This window comes from Ixodes scapularis, unplaced genomic scaffold (genome assembly GCF_016920785.2).
Source record: "Ixodes scapularis isolate PalLabHiFi unplaced genomic scaffold, ASM1692078v2 PGA_scaffold1__304_contigs__length_218370807, whole genome shotgun sequence".
Lineage (NCBI taxonomy): Eukaryota > Metazoa > Arthropoda > Arachnida > Ixodida > Ixodidae > Ixodes > Ixodes scapularis.
In genome coordinates this window covers 182,527,141-182,534,760 of record NW_024609846.1, presented here as the reverse complement: position 1 = coordinate 182,534,760, position 7,620 = coordinate 182,527,141, and the positions used below count along the sequence as shown (strand labels likewise).

Here is a 7,620-nt window from a genome sequence, read left to right as displayed (position 1 = left end):
AACAGGATCTGGGATGAAGGAAAGCTTCCACCCACATGGCGTTTCTCTCTGGTGAAACCAATTCCCAAACCGGGGAAACCACCACATAACCTGGCCAACCTCCGACCTATATCGCTGACATCCTGACTATGTAAAACGATGGAGAGGATGGTCAATACGCGCCTTACATGGTACTTGGAAAATAATGGCATTCTCGCCCCAACGCAAATAGGGTTCAGAGCGGGGTTGTCCACACAGGACGCGCTTCTTCAACTTCTTCAACCGAGAGCTGTCGTTGGGGTTGACATTAAAAAGGCATTTGACGGGGTCCCGCACAACACAATCATGTCCCAAACCAGAACTGCCGGCCTAAAAGGAAGACTATATAACTTCATTGCCGCGTTTTTGGAAAGGTCGCTGTTTTCAAGTGCAGGTAGACCAAGCCACTAGTGCCACGCGAGCCAACAAAGTAGGGGTACCGCAGGGGTCAGTTATCTCACCGACTCTCTTCAACTTGGCGATGCACACCCTCCCACACCATCTTGATGCAGTGCCTGGACTAGGTCATACAATATATGCCGATGACATCACGCTTTGGGCAACAGACGGGTCCATCGGCCAGCAGGAAGACATACTCCAAAATGCCCTAAACATTATCTACAGTTTTGCAACCGAAATTGGCCTCAGCACATCCCCAGAGAAGACTGTATACTTAGTCATACACGGCGGCCGTGGTACTCCCTCCAAGAGAGCCGAGAAGAACATGTACAACCTCTCTATCGGAGACCAACCCATCACCAGGAAATCTGCCATTCGCATCCTGGGCATGTACCTCGACGAAAATTGCACAGCCAACACATGGTTCCAGAAAACGACTGGATCAGTAAAAAAGATCCTACACGTCCTTCGACGAATCTCAACACGCACCCGTGGTGTCCGCGAACACGAGATGAGGCAATTCGTGCAGGCATTTGTCGTCTCACGGCTCCTGTATGGTCTTCCCTATCATCCAGTCAATTGGACTCAGATGCTAGCTCTAGAAAGACTTATCAAAGAGGCCCGAAGACTGATTACTGGCCTTCCCAGGTACACACGCCTAGACGCGCTCAAGAGTTGCGGGGGCATTAATGATCTCAGCGAACTCGTATCCGCGCACTACAACATCCAGGAGGCACGGCTTCGCACAACACCAGCCGGCCGGTCTATCCTTGCAAACCTAGGCTACGCCGTGCACGATCTGCCCGAACTCCCACAACAGACCCCGCCGTGGGAACACATTGTCCTCACCGACGGGACTCCTCTACCTCAGCCGATACAGAGCACCGGCAGGCGCCTCCCTCTCAAGAGACGGCACTTAAAGTACATTCGCTCGCTTGACGATTGCACCCACGTGATCTACGTCGATGCATCCCTGTCAGCTGATCACAAATGCGCTGTCTATGCCACGGCGTGGTACAATTGTAACACAGAAGCACAGGCACGATACCTGCACACAACGGCTACGCCCCCGCTCAGCACCCAAGCTGAGCTTCAAGCCATCACGGACTATGCGCGCGACGCACTTCTTACGGCAAAGGAAGACGCACCAGTCACGCCCATCATTTATACTGACTCGCAAGCGGCACACCACATATGCTCGGACACCAAATATACCGGACCTACCTTACACGAGCTCAAGGTGGCCGTCTTATCTCTGAGAGCGTCCGGCCATCAATTCATCATACGATGGGTCCCTGCCCACTGTGGCATACCCGGTAATGAGAAAGCCCACAGACTAGCGCGCGCACACCTCCTCTCCGCGCTGGCCAAGGGACCCTCCTCTTGCTCATTTCTAGGCAACCCCTCAAAGGAAATTGCCAACCCTTGGCACGACTTGCGCTCTACCAAAGCCCAGCGAGCCACCTACCTCTCCATGGCCGCTAACCCGCTATCCATCCCTAAGATTCCCTCCCAACATTTCTCTCGTAGGGAAGCCGTCATGATTCGGCAAATTCAGACAGGGACCCTACTGACACCGCATCTCTTACAGCGGTTTCGCGGAAACGACGGGGCGGGACCTTCCACAGCCTCTGGCATCTGCAAGAACTGCAATTCTAAGGCAGACCTGGTCCATCTCATGTGGTCTTGCCCTTTGTATAATATTCCACGACAACAGGCTTTGGACCTCATCACAAACGCCCCAGTACCCGCATCCCTGAACGCCTGGGCATGTCCAGACACCACCATATCCCCCAAGCATGCTCTGGAGCTCTGGGAGGCACTACTCACCTTCATAAAAGACCCAACTGCGCCTCCAGTGGGGGACCGGCTCCTTCCGGCTACAGCCAACAGGATACGGCCTCCCCCTCCCTCGTCGACGAAGGCCTTGAAGCCATGAAGTGTTGCCCTCCTCCTCCTCTCCTCTTCCTTGGCCCCGCTTCCTAATCCCTTATCCTCCTTCTAACTGACCTCCGCAGTGCGCTCCGCGCAATATAAGGTCAATAAACGTGTTTTCAATCAATCAATCTTATAAAGAAGAGTTTGGTGACCGCTGCATTTTAACGTCGCTCCACGGAAACCACTGCGAAGAAAAGCCTATGCCGTCACGATGTTGAGGCGCAACCTGAGGCAGAGAAGCAGACGGCATTCGACGTATGTACGATGCTAGGCCTTACTCCCGCATCAAAATTTTCGATGGCAATGCTATTGCTGGATTCTCACGCAGTCGCCCAGAACCTATTGCGAATAAAAGTGGACGCGGTTACGACTTAGCGACGTATGCTCAGGTAAGTGAAAAACCGCATTAAAAAACAGAATAATTGCTGCAAGATACTGGAGTCGTGGAAAATCTGCCCGGCAGCCATGTTGAAAATATTTATATGCCAGAACAAGATTGGTTCGGGCAGGTCGTGACGTGACGGAAACAACGGGACGCGATTGGTGCGCGAAGGGTTACAAGATTCCCTTTGAGGGGCATTTGCCGCTACCTTCTTGGCTTGTAAACGACTATAGATAGCCCATTAGCAGTGCTGGGAGCCGGCGCCACTGATCACCACTATAGGGGGCTGGATGGTGCATTTAGCAGACAGGTATGAAGCCATTGGAAGTAAGCGGCTTGTCCCGGAAGCGAGCGCTTGACAGGCTTTTCAACTCTTCCGAGTGCTGGTTCAAACTGCGCTCAGTGTGCTGGGTTTTTTCTTGTCACCCCAAGAGAGCCTACTTGTTGCGAAGTAACAGCGCATGCGGACCAGAGAAGTCTCCTGGGAAGTTATTCGATGCCTTATTCTCAGGATTTTATTCAAAACGGGAGTATTAAAACATAATCAAAGGCACAAAAAAGCAAGGACCTTGCTTTTTTTTGCAACTGAAGGCAGCCCAGCACATGCCCGACTTCCGGGACAAGCATTGACTTCCGGTGGCTTCACTTGCGCCAGGCTCGGAGAGCAGCTATGCGCCATCCAGCCCCAGTGGTCGCAGCCGACGCCACAAGCTAATGGGACAAATCAAACAGTGACAAAAACAAAGTCACTGGGCCTTTTCTGTTTATGATTGGTTCAGCGATAATAGAACATCTGTAGAAACATGCCGAACACCACGATGGTGCGTTTTTGATACTGTCTCGTTGGTACCATCCGCTCATAGCGTCGGATCCGTCTAGACTTTAAGGTGAAACGTAGTGACGAAATCCCGCGAGGGCCGATTGTGAGTAGGGTCTGTAAGGTGAGGACCAGATAACATCGCCGCGCTTTGCATGCTTTCGATTGATACGCAGGTACCTTAAACAAAAACACCTTTACTCGTCGCGCAGTCATAGAGTGTCGAAACGCTGCGGCCGCGGCCTGTACTAAATGCGCGCATTGTCACACTGTTTTGTGGACAAGTCAGGATTACTGTTGGTCATGGTCGATGGCCTGTGTGCCATGAATTGCCATTGGTTAAGAGATTTGCAGTCCTGACCAGATTACAAAAAAAAAACGCAAACAATTTCTAAAAGAAAAAAAAAACTAATGGAAATGTGAAGGGCATTCGAGAACGTCTACTACAGAGTGAAAAAAAAACAACAACAACAACAACAAAAGCACGCTATTTTACAGAAATAAAATGAACCAGATTTATTTTATTTATATCATATTATACTGATTCAAATTGCTGTGCTAGAAAATAATGATTCTGTTGTTCAATATGTTGATCGAATTGCCCGATCGCTGATGACAATTCAGAAGAAAGGATTACTGTTAATGTAGTGTATAGTATAACGAAAAACTTTTTGTTTCTGTAACCACCGTCATACTGGACCACAATCAGTTTGATATTTTAGTTCGTTAGCAAGCTTTATTTTATTTTGCTTTGTTGTTCCGTTTGACTGTAATGGGACATAACTTTTTTCTAGTTCTCGTTTCTTTCTTTTGCGTTTTGACTGTGCTGAAATAGAACGTCACGTAGCCAATGAACGAAATGATAGACATTAAGCTCAATGCTACGATCTGCTCAGAAAAGCACTTCCGTTTGATCCTGTTCGGCCTTATTTTAACATACAAAACAAATGTACACAGAAAGCATCAAATGGTTGACAAACTGCAAATAAATAATGAAAGACGTTTACAAATCTTCGTAATGTGAAATTAAAGCTTAGTTCATGAGCAGAAGAAGGGGAGGGTATGCCCCTTCTCCTACTCCTCCATACCCTCTTCTCCTCCCCCGCCCCTCCTCCTCTTCTTTCCTCGTCCTCCTCCAGCTAAATTCAGCTGGAAAATTGACGCCAGGTAACCTCAAACACAAAATGAATTTCCCTGCTAAATTTAGCGGGGAAAGTGACGTCACATGACTTAAAGTCACCTCACCTGTGAACAAATTCAGTTTCTCCGCTCGATTTAGCGGGAAAAATGTATGATACGTGACCTCAACCGCAATTCAATTAACCGTTAAATTTAGCGGGGAATCGGATTTCTGTTGCGGTCACGTGACGTGAATTCCCCGCTAAATTTAGCGGGAATTGATTTGGTGTTGAGGTCACGTGACGTCAAGTTTCCTGCTAAATTTAGCGCGGTTACGCCGACGCCGATGGCGATTCCGCGAAACACAGAAACGGGCGCCTAAGAGCTGCGCTCTAAATTATTTTCAGGGTTATTTTTGCAAAAGGGGTTTGATTTAAATCATCATAGTGGAACTGCCCGATTTAGATCACAATTTCAATCATATCGATTTTCATTCTCCACTCTTGTCTACAATAAAGTAGTGCGATGTTGGTGTTTTGCCGTCCGCGCTCAATACTTTGAGTTCGAAACCTTCAAACGTTGCTGTTAGGATCTAGAAAGTTATGGGCCTCATTCTCTGCTATCGAAAAGACGTACAAGGACCGCTAATACCCTAGTTACACTAGCGCTTCAGTTGACTTAGTCGCGATCGGCCGGAGTTACAAGGCGGCGCAAACTTTCATTAGGCCGGTAACGATCATTGAGTTCAACTGAGCTGGGCTAGCTCAGTTATACTATACTCTATTTCACCTTATGATGTACCGCAGGAAAGGCTATAAGCGCGAGCTCCTTCCTCTGGGAAGTTCTCGGCGGCACAAGCTCTCGTGCATTGAGGGCAACTGCGCTCACGCTTTTAATTGGGTTGTGTGTGTGTTTATACAGCCTAGAACTTGGTCTGCCTCACAGGGGCGACGAGTCTCCCAGCTGTAGATGAGCAATTTAGTCAGTGCGGTACAGCCGCTAGCCTGGGGTCTTTAACGTGCACCACGCAGTAGTGATACACGACCGCACGCCGGTACGATGCTCATCCAGATCGCTTTTAACCTTCGATGCGGTACAACGTAAGGTGAAACGGTGTATAACCGATGGGGGTTCGCCCCAATGAGGAGTTCATAGCGTTGGCAACTGACAATATTAGAGCTCATGGCGGCGTCCGCCTCATCGCCGCCCATGGTCAGCGCCAGCAAAGCAGTTATTATTGCGGAAGAGTGGAGGAGGTATCTAGAATTTAATGTAGCAACAAATATTGTCGGAAGAGAAATGATTGGGGGCCAGAGCTGCCGTTAGAATGATCAAGGCTCGTCCCAAAAGCTAAAGTTCGGCGAGGGACGCCTTTTTTGAAGGTCGATACGGAGCAGAGTCATAGTAGTTTGACGTCTGTGATGTCATGTCCGGTTTTCGTTGAAATAAATTTAGTTTGTTACCTTGACGTCTTCACTTCGCGCACTCCTCCGGAGCATGCTCCCAGCTCGTCTCTCCGTTGTCTTCGTAGATTTGACAGGGAACGGCGCAGGCAGAGAACGGCGCAGCGCGAAGCCCTATAGCGACGAAGAAACCTGCTTCGAAAGTACTTGAAAAATCTCGACAATGGATTTCTGGAAAAGGACGATATGCTTGAGCGTATGGAGCGTAAGCTCTTAACCATAGGGGTTTCTTTCAAGACTGTGTCTTCCAAACACAACAGAGAGGACACTTGGAAAGAAAATCCAGGTACGCATTATTTAAAATACATTTTGTATTACGGAACGCACGCCCAGCTACGTGTCAACACTTTTTATGTTATATCATATCAACAATCTTTGGATCGCTAGGCTTTGAGAAACGTGGTTTTGTTTTCGTGCATTACTCTATCAGGTAAACTCCTGCGCGAGCGCCGGCCGTTAAAAAATCATATTCTTGACACCGCCAGACAGAAGTCTGTAATGTCATTGTAGGATTTACCTGATTTGTTTGTCTTGTATGCCATTGTTGTAAAATTACTGGTCTAAGCAAGTTGCGTGGGAGGCCAGCGTGAGCTTATGCTCATTGCGTCGACCTCTCACCGAGCACTAGATAAATGCACGGTCTTTCTTGAATACAACATTCCAGACTGAAAAAAAAATATTATGTTGCAAACAAGTGCTCTATATATGCGCCTCGAAGATTACACCGTTAGAGACGCATTGATTGAAAATTTTTAATCATTGCGGGCCGACTATTCTTCTCTTTGGAGAAAGGTGCCGTGCCGATTCGTCTAGACGAGCCGTTCAGAGTTATCTCGAAAGTGCACGAAGGATGTCTTTTTGGCGAAGACAGGTACAAGACTCAAGAAAAAGGGGAAACTTCATTGGTCAGTATTATCGTTGAAATGCATGTATTTTAAGAATTGTCAGTCACGTCCCTTGTGTCCAATATTCTTAACTTTAAAGATGTACATTTTCACTGATGTTGCGGAGGAAATAGCAATATTCTTATATATTGTCAAATTAGCTAACCAATATTGGCACGAAGGACATTTAGTGAAGCGACGAAAACTGAACCAAACTAGACGTTTAAGGGGTTTAACTTGCGCCCCCCCCCCCTAAAAAAAAAAAAAAGGAAACAAAGGATAACACTAGAGCGTCGCGAGCGTCGAGGTCGGCGAAACAGCAGAATCGAACGCTTGGGCGAGACTGACTCCGGCTCGCCACGCGGAGCCCTTTACGTATACGCGTGGTCTACTGGAACATTCGGCGTAGAACGTTCGGCACGTAGAACATTCGGAACTCGATCAGATGATAATGTTCTTGAACGTACGAGAGAGCCAAGTGGAAATAGTATATAGAATAACATTCCACTCACTGGAATCAAGCCTAGACTTTCCGCGCAACAGTCAAGCGCTGTAACTATTCGGCCACGCTCGCGCTCACTCGGCGACCGCGCGTGGCAT

General features: G+C 48.2%; 1 pseudogene; it reads left to right on the top strand.

The window, feature by feature from the left end:
- Positions 1 to 324: 324 nt before the first annotated feature.
- On the top strand, positions 325 to 2,356 carry LOC115331828 (annotated as a pseudogene).
- Positions 2,357 to 7,620: the final 5,264 nt, after the last annotated feature.